Source organism: Somniosus microcephalus, chromosome 5 (genome assembly GCF_052327205.1).
Source record: "Somniosus microcephalus isolate GS21.2 chromosome 5, FLI_Smic_1.0, whole genome shotgun sequence".
Lineage (NCBI taxonomy): Eukaryota > Metazoa > Chordata > Chondrichthyes > Squaliformes > Somniosidae > Somniosus > Somniosus microcephalus.
The window spans coordinates 217224330-217246285 of NC_140991.1; the positions used below are offsets into that span (position 1 = coordinate 217224330).

At 49.1% G+C, this 21956-nt stretch overlaps 1 pseudogene; it reads right to left on the reverse strand.

Annotated features, from left to right (window-relative positions):
• The window catches only part of LOC147117577 (ornithine decarboxylase 1-like), a 96980-nt pseudogene extending 94596 nt beyond the window's left edge, over positions 1-2384 (reverse strand).
• Positions 2385-21956: the final 19572 nt, after the last annotated feature.

A 21956-nucleotide genomic window follows, 5' to 3' on the forward strand; every position in this document is an offset into this window, starting at 1 on the left:
ATGATATCCCTAATTTCCCTTGTTAGCCACGGTTGAGTTGCCTTTTTTGTTTTATTTTTATGTCAAGCAGGGATGAACAAATTCTGTAGTTCATCCATACGATCTTTAAATGTTTGCCATTGCCTATCCACTGTCAACCCTTTAAGTAATGTTCCCGAATCCATCCTACCCAACTCGCGCCTCATACCATCGTAGTTTCCTTTATTTAAATTCAGGACCCTAGTCTCTGAGTCAAATACTTCACTCTCCATCTTAATGAAGAATTCTATCATATTATGATCGCACTGCCCTAAGGGGCCTCGCACAACAACATTGCTAATTAATCCTTTCTCATTAAATAATACCCAATATAAGATGGCCTGATTTCTAGTTGGTTCCTCAACATATTGGTCCAGGAAACCATCCTGTATACACTCCAGGAATTCCTCCTCCACAGTATTGTTACTAATTTGGTTAGCCCAATCTATATGTAGATTAAAGTCACCCATGATAACTGCTGCGCCCTTAATGCACGCATCTCTAATTTCCCATTTAATGCCATCCCCATCCTCAGCATTACTGTTTGGGGGTCTGTATGCAACTCCCACAAATGTTTTCTGCCCCTTGGTATTTCTCAGCTCTGCCCATACAGGTTCCACATCATCAGAGCTAATATCCTTCCTTACTATTTTCTTAATCTCCTCTTTAACCAGCAATGCTACCCCACCTCCTTTTCCTGTTTGCTTGTCTTTCCTGAATATTGAATACCCCTGGATGTAGAGTTCCCAGCCTTGGTCACCCTGGAGCCATGTTTCCATAATCCCAATCATATCATATCCGTTTACATCTATTTGCGCAGCTAATTCATCCAACTTATTACAAATGCTCCTCGCATTAAGACACAAAGCTTTCAGGCTTGTTTTTTTAACACTCTTAGACCTTGTAGAATTATTATTTACTGTGGCCATATTTGATTTAAACCCTTAATTTCTCTGACTGCCACTTTTGCTTCTATCCTTGTTTCCCTTTTTTCTGTCTCCCTGCACAAGTTCCCAACCACTGCCATTTTAGTTTAAACCCTCCCCAACACAGGTCTTTGAGACCTATGGCTGGAGCGTTCTGAGAGCTTTTTCACCAAATCCTACCTTGCTGGCACAGTCAAAGCCAGCCCCCAATTGAGCAAGAGTCTGAACCACTGGTTTGCTGCTGTTGCATTTCACAGCGTAGAAAGGCTTCACTCGAGGCAACGCTCTCTTCCATCGCAGGTGCTGATTTAGAAGTTCACCCAGGTCAGCAACAAAGAAGGCATCTGTGCTATCCTGTAATAAAAGACACGGTGATCATCTACACATTCTACAGATGCTAATTCTGTGTCCTTGTCATACAATAACTGCTCTTAGAGAAATGCAAACAAAATCATGTTAGTTGTAAAATTTTCATTTCAAATTTCACAAATGTTTCTGAAAACATTAATTTTATGGAAAGACAGTTTGCCTTTAAAAGAACTTCATTTCATGGTAGACGTGGTACAAGATGAAAGTGGACTTACCAAGGAATTCAGCAACCCCCCACCCCCAGACTATTCCAGAGCCTTTGACACACTTCCTTGCCAATTATGCAGGGCATCTCCCTCAGTTTACTGCATGTCAGCTGGGCGGAGCCTTATCACATTCAGCAAGGATATATGCAGAAACTTGCAACATATTAATGAGAATACAATGAAGAACACCACTTTATTCAATTGTTATCTCTATGATTTAGTCCTGCCTAGCACTAAAATATTCGACATTGAGCTGCCCATAGAGGCATCAAAAAGTTCATTGGTCAGCGGGGCCAGCACTTTAAATTTATTTCCCATGGAATACCATGACACACATGCATAATGTGGCTATGTTGGTGCATTTCCCAAAGTGTAGGGACTCACTGATTGCTACCATGTGCTCAACTTGAAGTCCTTGGAAGGAATGAATGTGGCAACGCATTTAATGTATGTTGCATTTTGATTGTGTGGCCTGCTGACGTAGAGATATGGATAAGATACAGTGAAAGAGCAGCAAGGTTTTGGAACGATTGACATGGACAAGCAGTAAATGTAGGCAAGATTGACTGACAACACTGTGCAATATGTGCCATCTACCCGCTGCTTGGTGCTGTTGGATAGTCTTAATTAACTAGATCCCTTAAAGTGTGATGACTCCTCTCGTATATTAGTCTCATACTAATATTTTCGAACAAGGTCAATGGCTTTAGTGATAATATGGTACCACAATGTTGACACTCACCTTGAGCTGAAGTTCATTGATATTTTTGTCAATGACGTCCCTTGCAGTGAAACCGTCCTCCAATATATCAAAGTCAGAATCGTTAGTGCAACTTTCCATTTTCCTCTACTTGTGAAAGCTTGGCAGTGTTGAATATGAAACAACCTAAAGAAAAAATGTGTTAAAATGTTTTGAAGATTGTACTGGGGGCTCTAAGGAGATTTAGAACAGGCTAGTTTTTTGACTGCACTCAAAGTGTGGAACCTCGTCCTCTGGGAGCACATATTGGAAATTCAAGTGCGCGAGGTGTCTGATTTTCTGCGCATTTAAATTAATGGTCAAACCTGAGTTTCTGACATGTGCTATCAGCATATAACATTCTCCACCTGAAACACAATGTTGGAAAATTACCCCTCTCCTACACACTGAGCTGCTATTCTACAAAACTCTGAACTGCTTCCCACGACACCTGTTCCGAGATCTTCTTGTCAACGACATCCTCTGCACTGGTACATTGCTGTCGCATGAGGAAGCCAAACCTACTTATATAGCTTTCCATTTTTGTCAACTTGTGGATCGTTTGGTATTGTTTTAGTGTTTGAAGTGTTACAATAATTCTGTCATTGAAAATCCATGGCTGTTCCAGCATACTGCCACTGTAACTATAGCAGGAGTATGTTGGAACGGACTTAAACTAATTCAATTCAATTCAATTTTATTTGTCATATATGCAGCAAACATGTGTACTGCACAATGAAATGTTGATTTTTACGAGTCCTCTGAACAATGGAATAAATATGGCATAGCAGTGATAAAAATACTAATAGAAATACAGTAATAATAAATAAAACAACAGTAATAAATAATAATAAATTATTCGTTCATGAGTCTTATGGCCTGGGGGTAGAAGCTGTTTTGAAACCTGCTGGTATGAGACCGTATGCTTCGATATCTCTTACCGGACGGGAGCAGGGCAAAGAGGTTGTGGCTGGGGCGGCTCGCGTCTTTGATGATTCTCAGGGCCTTCCCCCGGCAACTCTCGGGGTAGATATCCTGCACAGCAGGTAGTTTAATTCCTATAGTATGTTGTGCAGCTTTCACCACCATCTGTAGAGCCTACTAGGCCAGTTCCCAGGTATGCTGGGTCCTGACCTTGCAGCAACCTTTCCTTGATGACCTTGTGGGGGTGGAGCTTTAGACACCATCATAAGCTGGGGTGGTGAGTCAGGGCAAAGGGCTTCCTGTCAGGAGTTCTTGCACCCTGGACTTCAGTGAGATCAAGCATATGGTTGGTGGTGGTATGACTGGTAAAGCCAGGCATAAAGCTCCTACCAATGGCAGTTGTGCGGCCTGAACCCAAAAACCAGTTTGAATATTTTTTCTCTCACGTTTAAAGTGGCACCTGTTGCAAGTAGGCCACCACAGCACCTCTAACTTGGTTGGGGGGAACCTATACTTCCCCTGAGGAGGCCACCTAAATCAGACTTTCCAGGCTTGTTGTTGTGGCAGGTGCCACAGGTTTGCATCAGGGGCATCTGCTAAGAGCAGGCAAATGAAAGGACTTCCCTCTGACAGGGTCAACAACAGAGATCTTGGTGCACACACCTGGGCACTCATGCTGAGATACATCGCTCTGCACATTTTGGGGCTCAGAATTTCCATTGGCTCAGGTCATAGAGATGTTCAGTAATGCTCTCAAATATACAACACAAAATGATTAATGTGGCACAGGAATGCGAGGACACATACTTACCAATTTGAAAACATTTACTCAAGGTTCTGACACATCTATATATATAAAGCGGCTCTTCTGTCTGTCTGTCCGCCTGGTCTCTATACGTTTGGAAGTTACAGAGCGTACCGAGGCGCGCATCGCCTCAAAAGAAAGCTTGCGATTCCGGACCGGTCATAGGCATATTTACGTTTCGGCCGGACAAAAATCCCGCCCGCAGTATCCCAAAAACGTTCAGCGTTCCGCTCATTAGCATCTCATTAGCGACCGTGTGACGTCGAGGTCTTCCTACAGTTGAGTGTCGAGTGACTCGACGATTGACCAATCCTACGTTTCGGTGACCTGACCGGTCGACCAATCGGTGCGTGTGTGGGCGGGCCTTATCCTTCTGAACCGAGGTGAGTGGCTGCCATCTTGATTTTCCACGATTTTTTCCCCCACACTTTCTGTGTGTTAGGGAACTAAGGTAAATATTTCAATTATGTGTTAGGCAATTAATTAACAATTTATTTGAGTTTTATATTGTGTTTAGCAACCCCCCCCTCCCCCCTCCTCCTCACCCTCGCGCAGGGGGGACTCGGGGCCTGAAGCTGAAAAAATTTCTCTCTCTCTCTCTCTTTCTTCCCTCTCTCTCTCTCCTTCTCCTCTTCCCTCTCTCTCCTTCTCCTCTTCCCTCTCTCCTCTTCCCTCTCTCTCCTTCTCCTCTTCCCTCTCTGTCTCTCTCTACTTCCCCCTCTCAGGTGTCGCGGACGGAGCGCGGGCGCGCCGCCCGAAGTTTCCCGCTCGCTAACGGCCTTGCCGGCTCCCGCGGGCCGCTTGCACTGACCGCGCATGCGCCGCCCGCACTGACCGCGCATGCGCCGCCCGCACTCACCGCGCATGCACCGCCCGCCTGCACGCAGCGGCCGTCCATCAGCCGCGCGATACGCGGGGGACCTCAGCAACGGCACCGGACCTCAGGCGCTAGGCAGGGGGAGGGGCCGGAGAGAGGGACAGAGGGGTGTGGGGGAGGGGAGGGAGGGGAGTGGGAGTGGGGGAGGGGAGTGGGGGAGGTGGGGGAGGGGAGTGGGGGAGGGGAGGGAGGGGAGTGGGTGAGGGGAGGGAGGGGAGTGGGGGAGGGGAGGGAGGGGAGTGGGGGAGGGGAGGGAGGGGAGTGGGGGAGGGGAGAGAGGGGAGGGGGGTGGGGAGGGGAGGGGAGGGAGGTGGGGAGGGGAGGGGAGGGAGGGAGGGGAGGGGAGGGAGGGAGGGGAGGGGAGGGAGAGAGGGGAGGGGAGGGAGAGAGGGGAGGGAGGGGGAGGGGAGGGAGGGGGAGGGGAGGGAGAGAGGGGAGGGAGGGATAGGACAGGGAGAGGACATGACAGGGAGAGGGGGGACACACAGGGGCAGGGAGACCAAACGCCCCAAAATTGCCCTCGCGCCCCAAAATTGCCCTCGCAACGCGGGGCTCGCTAGGCAGGAGGAGGGGCCGGAGAGAGGGACAGAGGGGAGTGGGGGAGGGGTGGGGGGGAGAGGGAGACAGGGGAGGGGAGGGGAGGGAGGGAGAGAGGGGAGGGGAGGGAGAGAGGGGAGGGGAGGGAGAGAGGGGAGGGAGGGATAGGACAGGGAGAGGACATGACAGGGAGAGGGGGGACACACAGGGGCAGGGAGACCAAATGCCCCAAAATTGCCCTCGCGCCCCAAAATTGCCCTCGCAACGCGGGGCTCGCTAGGCAGGGGGAGGGGCCGGAGAGAGGGACAGAGGGGAGTGGGGGAGCGGGGGAGTGGGGGAGGGGTGGGAGTGGGGGAGGGGTGGGAGTGGGGGAGGGGTGGGGGGGAGAGGGAGACAGGGGAGGGGAGGGGAGGGAGGGGAGGGGAGGGAGAGAGGGGAGGGGAGGGAGGGAGAGAGGGGAGGGGAGGGAGGGAGAGAGGGGAGGGAGGGAGAGAGGGGAGGGGAGGGAGAGAGGGGAGGGAGGGATAGGACAGGGAGAGGACATGACAGGGAGAGGGGGGACACACAGGGGCAGGGAGACCAAACGCCCCAAAATTGCCCTCGCGCCCCAAAATTGCCCTCGCAACGCGGGGCTCCCCAGCTAGTTTTCTATAAAGAAACCAATCTTTTATGGACAGATTAATGAAGCAACCAGGATTTAGTGAAACACATTGGTATCAATCAGGGGAATCGAAGTTAAGGTAGCAAAAGAAGTGGAATTAGAGATCCCTAAATTCAGAATTGTTTCACCTGAGTTGACACTGAAATTGAAACATCTGATGACTATGAAGAACGAACACTTGATCAAAATTATCCACGTGATAGATAATGGTAAACAAGCGCTGAAGGAGCTTTCAGTCTAGTGGATGATTTGAGGAGCACTTGGATTTAAAGCATTATTTGTTATTTATGATTTGTGTTGTGTTTCTTCTTATTTACTGTGTGCACCATGGGGTAGCGTTTCCGCTTTGGGCGCAATTGCTGTTTCCGGCGCAAATTGCACCCAAAATTGCACCCATTTTGAAAAGTGTTTTTTTAGCCCCAAGTATCCACTGAAGGCATGAAAACAAGCGCAAATAGCGGAATCTCCTAATGGTGATTAATTCTCCCTGAGGGCGTGGCTAATGTTGTGGGCCGAGCCTGCTTCTAGCGTGATACTTTTAAAACTAGCACAAAAGATCGCGGAAACTTGAGTTGCGCCAAACGCAAATTGCACTTAAAATTACACAATATTTTGTGCCAATTACGCCAATTTCAGCCAAATTGCCGAAAAAACCAGCGCAATCGAGCAGAAACTCCAGGCCCATATATCTAAATCTTTATATATTGACAGATTATCATGAGAAAAGTAGGATCAATATCAGGATTATTTAGCGTGGGAAGGACAATTTAGGAATAGGGTGGACATGGAAATGCTAAAATAAATCTATGTGCTACTTTGAAAACAGAATGGCCAATTAGGTTACAAGACCAGTTTTACAAGGAATCTTTAGTTAGCACAGGAAGAAAGATTTACGGTATATAATATGCATGGCAAATTGTTTAATGATTCGCAAAGTAAAATAAATGAGTTAAAACTAAAGGGGAAAATATAGAACTAGAGAGCGTCAGCAATCATTGTCTGCACTACATATAGTTCATGGTTTGTACGTACTCCAAGAATCCCTCAGTAATCACCTCTGGAGTTTATTGGGAGGAGTCATTTCAGGCCAGTTGTTGGATGGTGTTATTGTAAAGGGGATTATGAGCCATGCGAGTTGCCCCCAGCAGCCACAATATGGAACCTAGGGATTGTTTCCATGCATGCTAACAAAAAAGATTGCTGTACCAGTCGTTGTTCAGTGAATGATGTGATGTAAATCTCCTTGATGGTTTTGAACATGGCCAGCATCTATAGTTACCAAAGTAGTAAAGGATCATTTGCTCGGGGCCCAAGAAAAGGATGCTTATAAACAGAGGATGAATTTGCCACAGCTGCTGATTTATAATGATCAATAAAAGTGGTGGGCAATGGCACATGCTGACTGTTGTTCAGTAATGGGGTATAGATACGTTTGTTGGTGTGACGTGTTTAAGGCCTTGCGGCTTATCAGAGAGCAACACCTGGAGGAGACTACTGTTCTCATAGGATAAGGGGAAAGTGACGAATGCCAATCAAGCTTAGGGTTTACTTCTCCAATTGTCAACCTATTTTGTCAGTTCTGGATCTTAAATTTTGGAGAGGGGCAACACAATTTTGTTTCAATTACAGCGTTACATAGAATTATATAGAATTATATAGGCCTAGAAGTTGGAGGTGTTAGCACTAGACAGTAAGGCCTGTTTTTGTAAAAAGAAAATGGCAGCAGCCTCACTTCCACCCGCTTCCGGCGGGTCCCACAGCGGCTGCCATTTTCGGCAGGTTGGCAGCGATGCCGTTGCCTGCATTGGTAGAAATACTTTAATTAGCAGCAACGTGACTTCAATCAGCGTGCAACACCGAATTGACGCACACTCATCCAACTTGGAGTATGCCGCTCCTCTTACCGCCCTCTCCAAAGCATGCCCGTGCTTGCAGCGTTCACAGCGTGGAGAGGCAGGAGATAGCGGTGGTGAGCTAGAACCCATACAGTAAACAGCTGCTGGGATAACTGTTAACTATGGAGGGCTATTGCAGTGAGAACTGCTTGCAAATCTCCGCCATAGTCAGTCAAGCATTGTAGGAAGTAAATATTTTTAAAATAAACTGTATTGCACTACAGTTATAATAATCTCAGGAAAAATCAAAGCTGCATTGTCACTGCTAGCTGCAAGATGGTGCCTCCCCATCCCCCACCCCCTCCAGCACCATGGTGGAGCACAAACCTCCACATAGCAACCATCTGTGTGAAAGATCTATGGAGCTCTGGCAGCCAGCGGAGGTCGGGCACCCATTTGTGAACCTCACACAAGCCCAGAGAAATGTCTGCGATGGAAAGAGGGGAGCTGTAGACGAACAAATGCCTCATGATGTGCCACACCACACAATGCTCTAACACTACAAGGGCCAGCAGTGGACTCGATAGCAAAACTCAAGCGGCGTCACCAAATGATCCCACACAGCACATTGCCCGAGAACCCCACACTGAATCTTCAGACGTGACCTTCGGACTCCTGCTGAGAATAGCAGCAGAAAGAGCGCTTTGCACAACAGATTCTCCGCACTGCTCATGTAAATTAGCAGGCAGCACCAAGATCCAAACCAAATGCAAACAAACTGCTTCAAAATTTTGTGATTTGAATAAATGTAAATCAGTCAGATGATGAATACCTGTTGGAGGGATCACAAGTAGAAATAATGGAGAGTGAAGACAATGAAGAATTCATTTTGACGAGGATAACAATTCCAAATTGTTAAAATTGGTATAAAATTTTAAAAATGTACTGCGACTGTTTCTGCACAATTGGTTTCCCCCAGCTGAAGTTTCTCTGAAACCAAATTTAGGTCTGCTCAGAATATGCAGTGCTGACAGTACCAACTAGAGGGGCCTAGTCAAACAGGAAGGGCTGGATTTTGTCGGCCCCGAGGAGGTGGGTATGGAGGCGGGACTGCCGGTAAAGTTGCAGAATTTGGGGGCGGCTGGCAAACCCGACCCAACCCACCTCCGTGCCCGCTTGCCAGGAGGCGGGAAGTCGTCCTGCCCCGGGTCCCGTCTCCTCGAGGCGGGAAAGTGATTAAAGCCTATTAACTGCCTGTTAACAGGTAGTTAACAGGCAGAAAATAGGATTATCCCCATTTTTGGCTCCGAAGTGCAGGCTTCCCGACCTCAGGCAACCCTGCCAGGGTGTAGGAGATGAAAAGGAGGTCTGCGGGGGTCGGAGGGGTCTGAAAGTGCGATGTAGAGGTGAGTGATGGATGCAAGTGTGGAGTGTTATGTATGTAAGGTGAATGTTAAGTGTTATAAAATGTTCACTTGCCTTTGTTTCTGCCTACAGCCTTCAGCCGCTGTGGAGCCGGAGTCCCGACATCGCCATTGTAGAGATCACAGACTGGCTGTTGGATCCTCTGAACCAACAGCCAGCTGATTTCTGCAAAGCAGAACGGTTTGATGAGTCCTCAACACAAGTACTCATCAAACTACACAAAATGTCAGTGTTTAACAGCTTCACAGTGCTATCAAACGATGACATTTCTTCTTTCAAAAGTACTTGACAGATGGCAGATCATACGTTGAGGTGCCCTGTCGGCGACTTCCTCCTAATTGGCCTGTTGAGCCTGCTGGGTGGGCTTAACAAGGTCAATCAGGGGAAAATCCCGCTGGTTGGCCAGAAACTGATGGAGACGGGATTGAAAGCCGGCAAGCAGCAGTCCCGCCTCCAAAAGCTTCTCATTGAGAAAATCCAGCCCGAAATGTCCATAAACTCACTTACAAAACAGAACAATGAAAATAAAGTAATCCTTACTGACTAGCGTATTTCTCTTGTAGTTGATGCCCGGTGAAGATCATGTCCATTGTGCCCCTTAGTGGGCGGAATCCACATTGTGACTCTGGGAGGAGCTCTTCAGGCACTGGGAGAAGGCAATTGAGGAGGATTCTTGCGATGACTTTCCCTGTGGCAGACAGCAGGGAGACTCCTCTGTAATTACCACAATCGGACTTGTCACCTTTCTTGAAGATGGTCACAATTACGGCGTCTCTGAGATCCCCTGGCATCCTCCTTCCAAATAAGAGAAATGAGTTCATGTATTTGCACCAATAGTGCTTCTCCGCCATGTTTTAGCACCTCGGCGGGGATCCCATCTGCTCCTGAGGCCTTGTTGTTCTTCAGTTGTCAGATGACCTTTTCAACCTCATGCCAGGCTGGGGTTGTGCTGAGGTGGTGGCGGGTAGCATGCTGCGGGATGGAGTTGCGGAAACTCGCATCGAAGACAGAGTCTCTGTTAAGGAGATCTTCAAACTGCTCCTTCCAGTGGGCACTGACTGCATCTCTGTCCTTGATGAGTACCTCTCCGTTCTTGGCCTGCAGTGGGGTAGGACCTTGGGTGCTTGGGTCATAGGAGGATTTGACTGCGCTAAAGGATCCACACACGTCATGGTTGTTGGCTAGCTGCTGGATCTCTTGTGCTTTCTCCAACCACCATCTGTTCATTAGGTCACAAGTTTTTTGTTGGACCTCAGCCTTCAGGCATCTGTAGAGCTGCTTTCTTGCTCTCAAGTTCTGTTGCTGTTTCCAGATCAGGAATGCCTTGCACTTGCGGCTTATTAGCTCCTGGATCTCCTGGTCATTCTCATCAAACCAGTCTTGATGATTCCTGGTCGAGTGACCGAGCGTCTCTTCACAGGTGTTGATTATGGAGGCCTTGAGTGCAGACCAGACGCTGTGGACACTATGGGCTTGAATTTCATCGGGCCGTTGAGGCGGGATTGGAGGCATGTGGGGGGTTAAAATCGCGAAATCGGGGGGCATGAACTCATCCAGCCCCCAACCCGCCTCCAAGCCCATTTCACAGGAGGCAGGTACCCGACCTGTGCTGGGAGCCGCCTCCCCGAGGCGGGAAGGGGATTAGTGCCAATTAACTGCCTGTTAACAGGTAGTTAACAGGCAGTTTTTAGCCTAATCCCTATTTTTATCCCTGAAGTGTGGGCTTCCCAATGGCTCCAAACCACGCCAAGTTAGCGAGGTGGACCGTCGGGCTGTAGGACTTGGAGGGTTCAAGGTGAGTGATGGGTGCATGAGTGCAGAGGTAAGTGTGTTTGGTGTGTGTAAAGTGTTTAAATAAATGTAAGAAGTCACACAACACCAGGTTATAGTCCAACAGCTTTATTTGAAATCACAAGCTTTCGGAGCGCTGCTCCTTCTTCAGGTGAAGTGGAGAAATGCATAAAGACACAGCTTATATAGTCAGAGAATCATGTCAGATGTTTACAGGTAACCTTTCCAACTGCCATTTATCACACCTCGGCAGAGAGATAATCACAGCAGTCAAAGGTGTGAATGGTGTCCAAACAGGTCAGTCAGGGAAACATTACATCAAAGAACAATGAGGTGGGGTCACAAGGGGTCAAATATTGCAGATGCTGGGGTCTGTATGAAAAACAAAAAAACAGACAAAAAACATTTTTTTTGGCTGGAAATCACAGCAGGTCCGGCCGCATCTGTGTAGAGAGAACAAGCCAATGTCGACTCGAGTCTGGATGACCCTGCGTCAGGTGGGGTTACATGTAGCGTGACATGAACCCAAGATCTCGGTTTAGGCCGTCCTCATGGGTGCGGAACTTGGCTATCAGTTTCTGCTCGACGATTATGCGTTGTCGTGTGTCTCGAAGGCCACCTTGGAGAATGCTTACCCGAAGATCGGAGGCTGAATGTCCTTGACTGCTGAAGTGTTCCCCGACTGGGAGGGAACACTCCTGCCTGGTGATTGTTGCGCGGTGTCCGTTCATCCGTTGTCGCAGTGTCTGCATGGTCTCGCCGATGTACCATGCTCCGGGGCATCCTTTCCTGCAACGTATGAGGTAGACAACGTTGGCCGAGTCACATGAGTATGTACCATGTGCCTGGTGGGTGGTGTCCTCACGTGTGATGATGGTATCTGTGTTGATGATCTGGCATGTCTTGCAGAGGTTGCTGTGGCAGGGTTGTGTGGTGTCGTGGTCGCTGTTCTCCTGAAGGCTGGGTAATTTGCTGCGAACGATGGTCTGTTTGAGGTTAGGCGGCTGTTTGAAAGCGAGTAGTGGAGGCGTGGGGATGGCCTTAGCGAGGTGTTCGTCGTCATCGATGACATGTTGAAGGCTGCGAAGAACATGGCGTAGTTTCTCCGCTCCAGGGAAGTACTGGACAACGAAGGGTACTCTGTTGGTTGTGTCCCGTGTTTGTCTTCTGAGGAGGTCTATGCGATTTTTCGCTGTGGCCCGTCGGAACTGTCGATCGACGAGTCGAGCGTCATATCCCGTTCTTACAAGGGCGTCTTTCAGTGTCTGTAGGTGTCCTCTGGAGGGTCGCTGCCCTAAGCTTGACATGTATGCTCAAGCTGTCAGGAGATGCATCAACGCCAGATTCATCAGCCGCACTCACAAGACAGCCCAGAATGTCACCCGAGCACAACGCAATGCCATCCACGCTCTCAAGACCAACCGCAACATCGTCATCAAACCAGCAGACAAAGGAGGTGCCATCGTCATACAGAACAGAACGGACTATTGCAAAGAAGTATACCGACAACTGGACAACCAGGAACACTACAGACAGTTACCCGCAGATCCGACCAAAGAACACACCCGCCAACTCAACAGACTGATCAAAACCTTCGATCCAGACCTTCAAAGCATCCTACATGCTCTCATCCCACGTACACCCCGCGTGGGAGACTTCTACTGCCTCCCAAAGATACACAAAGCCAACACACCTGGACGTCCTATCGCATCAGGCAACGGAACCCTGTGTGAGAACCTCTCTGGATATGTCGAGGGCATCCTGAAACCCATCGTACAGGGAACCCCCAGCTTCTGTCGCGACACTACAGACTTCTTACAGAAGCTCAGCACCCACGGACCAGTTGAACCAGGAACACTCCTCGCCACGATGGACGTCTCGGCACTCTACACCAGTATCCCCCACGATGACGGCATCGCTGCGACAGCCTCAGTACTCAACACCAACGACAGCCAATCTCCAGACGCCATCCTACAACTCATCCGCTTCATCCTTGACCACAATGTCTTCACCTTCGACAACCAGTTCTTTACCCAAACACACGGAACAGCCATGGGGACCAAATTCGCACCCCAATACGCAAACATCTTCATGCACAAGTTCGAGCAAGACTTCTTCGCTGCACAGGATCTCCAACCAACGCTATACACCAGATACATCGACGACATTTTCTTCCTATGGACCCACGGCGAAGAATCACTGAAAAGACTACACGATAACATCAACAAGTTCCATCCCACCATCAAACTCACCATGGACTACTCCTCAGAATCAGTCTCATTCCTGGACACACGAATCTCCATCAAAGACGGACACCTCAGCACTTCACTCTACCGCAAGCCCACGGACAACCTCATGATGCTTCACTTCTCCAGCTTCCACCCTAACCACGTTAAAGAAGCCATCCCCTATGGACAAGCCCTGCGAATACACAGGATCTGCTCAGACGAGGAGGAACGCGATGGACACCTACAGACACTGAAAGACGCCCTTGTAAGAACGGGATATGACGCTCGACTCGTCGATCGACAGTTCCGACGGGCCACAGCGAAAAATCGCATAGACCTCCTCAGAAGACAAACACGGGACACAACCAACAGAGTACCCTTCGTCGTCCAGTACTTCCCCGGAGCGGAGAAACTACGCCATGTTCTTCGCAGCCTTCAACGTGTCATCGATGACGACGAACACCTCGCTAAGGCCATCCCCACGCCTCCACTACTCGCTTTCAAACAGCCGCCTAACCTCAAACAGACCATCGTTCGCAGCAAATTACCCAGCCTTCAGGAGAACAGCGACCACGACACCACACAACCCTGCCACAGCAACCTCTGCAAGACATGCCAGATCATCAACACAGATACCATCATCACATGTGAGGACACCACCCACCAGGTACATGGTACATACTCATGTGACTCGGCCAACGTTGTCTACCTCATACATTGCAGGAAAGGATGCCCCGGAGCATGGTACATCGGCGAGACCATGCAGACACTGCGACAACGGATGAACGGACACCGCGCAACAATCACCAGGCAGGAGTGTTCCCTCCCAGTCGGGGAACACTTCAGCAGTCAAGGACATTCAGCCTCCGATCTTCGGGTAAGCATTCTCCAAGGTGGCCTTCGAGACACACAACGCAAAATCGTCGAGCAGAAACTGATAGCCAAGTTCCGCACCCATGAGGACGGCCTCAACCGAGATCTTGGGTTCATGTCACGTTACATGTAACCCCACCTGATGCAGGGTCATCCAGACTCGAGTCGACATTGGCTTGTTCTCTCTACACAGATGCGGCCGGACCTGCTGTGATTTCCAGCCAAAAAAAATGTTTTTTGTCTGTTTTTTTGTTTTTCATACAGACCCCAGCATCTGCAATATTTGACCCCTTGTGACCCCACCTCATTGTTCTTTGATGTAATGTTTCCCTGACTGACCTGTTTGGACACCATTCACACCTTTGACTGCTGTGATTATCTCTCTGCCGAGGTGTGATAAATGGCAGTTGGAAAGGTTACCTGTAAACATCTGACATGATTCTCTGACTATATAAGCTGTGTCTTTATGCATTTCTCCACTTCACCTGAAGAAGGAGCAGCGCTCCGAAAGCTTGTGATTTCAAATAAAGCTGTTGGACTATAACCTGGTGTTGTGTGACTTCTTACATTTGTCCACCCCAGTCCAACTCCGGCATCTCCACATCGTGTTTAAATAAGTTTTACTTACCTTTGCAGGTTTCCTTCCTTCAGGTCTTGGGAGTCCCTCATCTCACCGCCACAGAAAGTAGAATGGCCGCGAGCTGTCAAAATCTGCAGCATTCTGCTTTCTGTTCTGGAGCGATCTCTAAATCAGCCTGAGAGGAAGGAATTAACTTAGAGTACAGATTGTCAGTGTTTGACAGCTTCAAAGAGCTGTCAAGCGCTGATATTTCATCTGTCAAAAGCTCTTGACAGATGAAATGGCAATCTGTGACGTCACCTGTTGCCGGGTGGCCCTTAATTGGCCTGCTGAGGCTGCTGGGTGGGCTCAACAAGGCCAATTAAGTGAAAATCGAGTGGGTTGGCCACAACTCGCTGGAGGCAGGACTACAACCCCAAAAGTTGTAGTCCCACCTCCTACACGCCTCCATTGATAAAATCCAGCCCTTTGTCTCTAAATCACTGGGAGTCGTCAGGTTGGTTGTGAGACACAGGCTGAATAGGGCTTTCTTAGCAGGGACTTTGAGTGCTCCAGCATTGACTTTCCTGCGGCATTGCTTCTGTTGCCACCGCTGTTTTGGGGCTATGTTTATGGAGATGACAGAGCGGATTAGGTGGTGGTCTGTCCAGCAGTCGTCCGCTCCTGTCATGGCGCGGGTGATGCGGACATCCTTGTGGTCCCTCGCTCAGACGATGACGTAGTCCAGCAGATGCCAGTGCGAGGGTGTTGTCACTCACTGGAAGGAGACACCGCAGAACACACTCACTGGAAGGAGATACCGCGGGACACACTCACTGTGTCCTCTTGGCCACAATGCTGAATTAAAAGTCACCACAAAGCAAACTTTCCAATCCAACTTTATACATCTATCTATCCAATATGACATGAAGAAATCAACTCATCACACTTATGCATTCCCTTAGTGACTGTCTTGTGTGTGCCTTTGCCTGTCCTACTGAGGTCATGCAGTGCTACCCTAATGGCTGCAGCATGGCTGGTGGAAGGCTGCTGACTTTCTGTGGGGACACTGCAAATGGCCTTGCTGGTCGACCCTGAGGAGCTGGTGGCTGTGAGTGTAAATCGAGAAAAGGTAGGGGGAATTTTGCCAGCCCTGGGGAGACGGGTATGGACACGGGACTGCCGGGAAAATGGCAGAAACTGAGAGTGGGTACCGAACCCGCTCCCAACCCGCCTCCATGCCAGCTTCAAGGGAGGCGGGTCCCCAACTCACGCAGGGACCCGTCTCCTCGAGGCGGGAAGGCGATTACAGCCAATTAACTGCCTGTTAACAGTTAGTTAATAGGCAGTTAAGAGGCTTATCCCTATTTTACCCACACAAGTGCGGGCTTCCCAATGGCTGTGAACCTCGCCAGGGTCAGCGAGGCGAGCAGTGGGTCTGCGGGGTGAGAGGGATCGAAAAGTCCACTGTGGAGGTGAGTGATGGGTGCAAGTGAGGAGAGGTAAGTATGAGAGGTGAGTGTAAAGTGTTAGAAAAAGTTTAAATACCTTTGCTTCTTCCCACAGGCTTCAACCCTTGGGAATCCAGAGGGGCCTCATCTCAACGGCATAGGTGACAGAATGGCTACTCCATTCTCAGATGCAACAGCCATCTGATTTCTGCTAAGGGAAGAGGTTTGGTGAGTCTTCAGTACAAGGGCTCACCATAGAACAGAGATTGTCAGTGTCTGACAGCTTCTCAAAGCTGTCAAATGCTGACAATTCATCTGTCAAAAATGTTTGACAGATGAAACATCATACGCTGATATCCTCTGTCACCGGCTTTCCCTTAATTGGCCAACTAAGCCCGCAGGGCGGGCTTAACAAGGTCAATCAAGGGAAAATAGCGTAGATTGACCGGACATCGTTGGGGACAGGACTGAAACCCGACAACCAGCAGTCCCATCCCCAACGGGCCCCCATTGAGAAAATCCAGCCCGGTGCTTCTTCTGCTTCTTCTTCACTCTCCTCTTCCTCTTCTTGGCCAACCACTGGCTGGGCAGGCTGCATTTCTTGGGTGTGTGAAATGAGGAAGGGACAAGGGTGGAGTTGTGATGAGGGGAGGGTAGAAAAGCAAGAGGTGCATGCCAGAAGGAGGATAATGTGTGAAGATACAAGCACCTTGCATCCTTTCTGCCCAATCACTGGCCAAGGGCTCAGCCATGCCCCTGCCAAGAATGGCCTGCACTGTCACCACCAAGGAGGTGAGGTGAGGCTAGGAATGGGAGATATGCCTTGTGATTGGTACAGATTGTTGGTAAGTGAGTGATTGGGGTGGGTGGGTGGGAGGGGCGGTAGACGTGCATTGAGCAGTGCATGAGGCTGGTGATTCAGTTGGTAGGAGACAGCTTTTGAAGATGCATTCACTGACCTTGACCAGTGGTCTGAGGTCATGATGATTCTTTGGGCATTGGAGCCAAGTCCTGGGGGGCGACACTGCTGCCAGTGACAGCCTCAGTGATGTGGTCCCACATTGTTCTTTCTGGAGGGCCTCCTGGCCCCTGTGGGTAGAGGACCTGTCTTGAAGTGTTGACCCCTGCACAAAGCTGGAGTGCTGCGACGAGAGCCTGGGTGCCCCTTCACTGGATTGTTGAGTCATTTGTGTTAGTGCTGAAGCACTTTACCCATTTTTTTGAGGTTCGGAAGAGAATTCAGCTTTAAGCGCTGAAGACTCCCATTTGGGACTTCTTGTTAATGTTAATGTTTTTTTTAAAGCAGTAAAGGCTGAATACTGCATTTTTTCACTTGATTTTAATTTGTAATAGTTCTGAACATATTGCCCCTTTATTTCTTAGTCCTTTTAATAGCTCACAATTCCTTGCAAACTCCACGGACTCACTCCCAGAGGCAGCTAGAAGCTGGAATGCTGCTCCTGGACGGGAACTTCGACTTCCAAGCAAATTAAATCGTAACTTTTGAAAGGGAATTGGATTAATACTTGAAGAGAAAAGAATTACAGGGCTATGGAGAAAAAGCAGGGAAGTGGAACTAATTGGATAGTTCTTTCAAGGAGCCGAATGGCTTCCTTCTTGTTGTAGCATTCTATAATTATATACTTTGAACCAATAGAGATTCTGTAGTGTATGTACCCGTCTATCTTTAAGGGAACTATTGAATGTAACCGTTCACCTTTAAGGGAACCACTTTAGGTGTGGCACTATTTGTTTGGCTTCTGTATACTGTAATACCGATAGTGACCACACCAGTATATAAGTGTTGTGGCATGATTGCTGGGGCAGATTCGCCCGGACCTTCGAATAGTAAAGACCTGTTTTGTTTGTTACTTCTGAAGTCTGTGTATTTATTAACTGCACAACCCACAGACTTTACAATGGCGACAAGTCCGATCGTACCCTGCGGCAAGATTACCAAAGCAAGAAGAGCATCGAAGAGAGGCAACCGCCCTCGTCGTGCTGCTGGAAGAAAACACAAGGCTGCAGCAGGAGAAAGGTGGAAGACTTTAGCAACAAAAGCTTCCATTAGCAACAGGCACTGACTACCCTTCTACCACGGTGCGGAGTGAGCCGATCAGCAGGGAACAAGGCGGCTGAAGAGACTGTGAGTAGGGGAAGGTGTAGAAGTATCCGGAGGATAAGGGCAGAGCACTCGACCTCGGTCGAGGGGGAGCTGTGCCGGCCAAAAGTCGGGTCCAACGGCGTCGGGTGACAGCCGGACCGCGATCGGCGGGAAAAATCCGGGCAGCGACCGCAGCCACGAAGCGCTGAGCCTGCGAGTAGGCGCGGGAAGAGAAACCCAGCCGCAGCCGGGGAGGGAAACACCGGTCTGCGAGAGGGCTGGGGAGGCGAACGGGAACCGTGCGGGTGAGAGCCGGGTGCGGAGAGACTGCGAGGAGCCAGTCCAGCGGCTGAGCTGTTCTCCACCAACGGGGTACTCAGAGCCGGCAAAACCGAACGTGCGGGAGTGGGTGAGAGACACAGCCGAAAACGGGGTGAGAGACTGCGCGAGAGCCAGTCCAGCGGCTGAACTGTTCTCCACCAACGGGGTACCCAGGGCCGGTAGCACCGAACGTGCGGGTGAGAGAGCGACAGAGCCGGGTACGGAGAGAGAGACTGCGCGAGAGCCAGTCCAGCGGCTGAACTGTCCTCCGTTAACGGGGTGTACCCAGCGCCGGTAGAGCCGTGCGGGCGGGAGGAAAAGACATAGCCGAGTAAGGGGAGCTGTGCGGAAGCCAGCCAGCGGCTGAACCTGTCCGCTGTGGGGGAAGCGTACCCCTTCCACCGGGAAGAAACGCGGGAAGCCGCCATTAGGCGGAGAAGACGCCAGAAGCGGGAAACCGCCATTGAAGTGGGCGGGGCGAGAAAGGAAGAGCGGGAAACCGCCATTTTCGCGGGAAAACCGCCATCTTGATTGACATACCGCCATTGAAGTGGGCGGGGAGAGAAGGAAAGAGCGGGAAACCGCCGATTTCGCGGGAAAACCGCCATCTTAGAAACAAACAAATAAATAAGAATACTTAAAGAAATACTGGTGCTGCTCCCAAGGGAAGAAAAATGCCTAAGCGAGGGAATATTAACGACTTTAATTCGGAAATAGAAGACTGGGCCACGTACGTGGAACGCATAGAGATCTATTGCGAAGCCAACAAAATAGAGGAAGACGACAAGGCGATAACATTGCTAAACTCGATGGGGGCAAAAACATACGGGCTCTTGAAGCATCTAATAGCACCAAATAAACCAGCGGATCAGACCTTCGAAGAGATTGTGGCTGTGCTGAAGGACCATTTGAACCCCACACCGCTGATGCTGGCTGAACGATTCAAATTCTACGCAAGAACGCAGAAGAAAGACGAAAGCAATGCGGAATACTTGGTCGAACTGCGTCGGCTAGCAAAATACTGCCAGTTCGGAGGGAATCTGACAGAAGCGCTGCGGGACAAGTTCGCATGCGGATTGTCCAAAGAAGGGACGCAGAAGCGACTACTGGAAGAGAACGACCTCACACTGGACAGGGCTGTCCTTATAGCTGCATCGCACGAAGCCGCAGCGAAAGGAACGGCGGAAATGCAACTAAAGGCGGCGGCACTCGGGGTGGACCAAATTACTTCAAGCACAACAAAATGCTACCGTTGTGGGAAGACAACGCATGACCAGAATCAATGCTGGTTTAAGAACCAAGAGTGTAGGAAATGTGGCAAACTGGGTCACATCGCGAAGGTATGCCGGTCCGGGAAAAAGACCAATAATCAAAGGAAGCCACCACAAGAAAAGTACAACAAGGTACACAAGGTGGCTGAGAAGAGTTCAGACGAACAGAATTCAGACTCAGACCCAAACAACCAGGAGCTGGGTAGGCTGAGAATCCACAATGTGGGTAAAGAAACGGATCTACAGGCCATCTGGGTCATACTAAAAATAGCTGGAGTCCAAGTAAGAATGGAGCTGGACACTGGATCAGCTCTATCAGTCATCAACCGAAGGGACTACCACCGGCTATTCTCTCACATACCTTTAAGAAATACCAAGTTCGTATTACAGACATACACGGGGCATAACGTATACCCCGTGGGGAAAATAAGAGTCAAGGTGAGAGATAGGGGTAAAGAACACCCAAGAATGAACTTGTACGTATTACCTGAGGGAGGACCACCACTTCTAGGACGGGAGTGGATTAAGAAAATAGACATGGAATGGCATTACCTAAAAGCCATAATGAGGGAGGACTCGGTGCAAGCTATTAGCTCAGATTCTGAAATGGATGATGATAAGACCAAGTCGAATATGGAAGACAAGGCTAAAAGGGACTTGCCGACGATGGGAAAGAAAACGAAGACAGGCAGAAGGACTTATGGTACCAAGAAGAATAAAGCTGCAGAGCAGAACTCCAGGTTGACAGAGAATTCTGAGCCTGTTCAAGCAAAGGATTCATCCATGACGGAAGAACACCGAGCTCGGACTCAAACTTATGTCAAAGTACGACAACAATTAGAACAGTTGAGTGACCGTCTCGTACAAGAGATGAAAAATATGGAAAGGTTCTGGGACACCGAATGGGAGAACCTGGAAAGACTACAGAGACAGCTAGCTCAAGCAGAGAGCGACCATAGAGCCATCGTGGTCAAATACCAATCACATTCCCCTGATGCTGTTCAGGAACTAGAATATTTACAGAATGAACCAAAGGAAGAGGAATCTTCAGGGAGCCAGGATTTTATTCCAGTTCTTCTCTACGACTCCTTACAAGCAGAGTGTGAGAAGTTGAAAGAACAGTATGAACAGGCCCAGGCTACAATTCTGGAGGGGGTTAACTCGGCAGCCTCCGAAAAGCTAGTTTCAGTAGAAGCATATGAACAACTAAAGGTTGAACATGAGCAAGAAGTCCAAAGGCTGCAGGAAATTCTTGATGAGCTCAAGGCCAAGACAGACTCATCGGTAGGAGATCCATCCATAGATGAGAAATTAGAGGTGAAAATCATGGCAGAGCATGAAAGACAGGATGTCCAAGAACTTATAAAAACATTGAAGGACACCCAAGACAAATATGAGGCGGCAATGACCGAGGTTCAACAACTTGAAGAACAGATTCAACTGGGAATCCTTTCAGTGGAAGAACAGGACACTGTAAGAATGGTCCCTGAACATGAACTAGAGAGCATCAGGGCGCAACTTTTCCGAGCGCTGAAAGCCAAAGTTCAAGAGGAACGTAAGGTGGAAGTATTGGAGAAAGAGGTGGAGGAAATGAAGAAGACTCTGATCCACCGTGTTCCCAGGGAAGAGTTAACGGTCAGCCAACTCCTTCATATGCTGAAGGACAAGACTCTGCAAGGGGAACAATCTGAACACGAGCTTCAATCTTCAGGGGGAACGAGTTCGGAGCTCTCAAAAGTCACGGAGATAGCTGAGGTGGCAACACAAATTTTACAAGGATGCCAAAAGTACGTTGAATCACGTCAAGGTGAACAGAAGAATGTGGAAACCATTACTTCAGTAGAAGGGTTAAATAGCCTGATAACGCAATTACCGATGGAAAGGAAGGTATTGAACTCACAAATGAGGTCCGTCGTGAAGGAATGGCAGATAACCCAGGAAGAGCGGGATGAATATGAATGCATGAAGAAGGCTTTTCAAGAAAGATGTTTAGGGAAGGAACCACCGTCAGCTAACGTCCAGACGGGTGAGGAGGA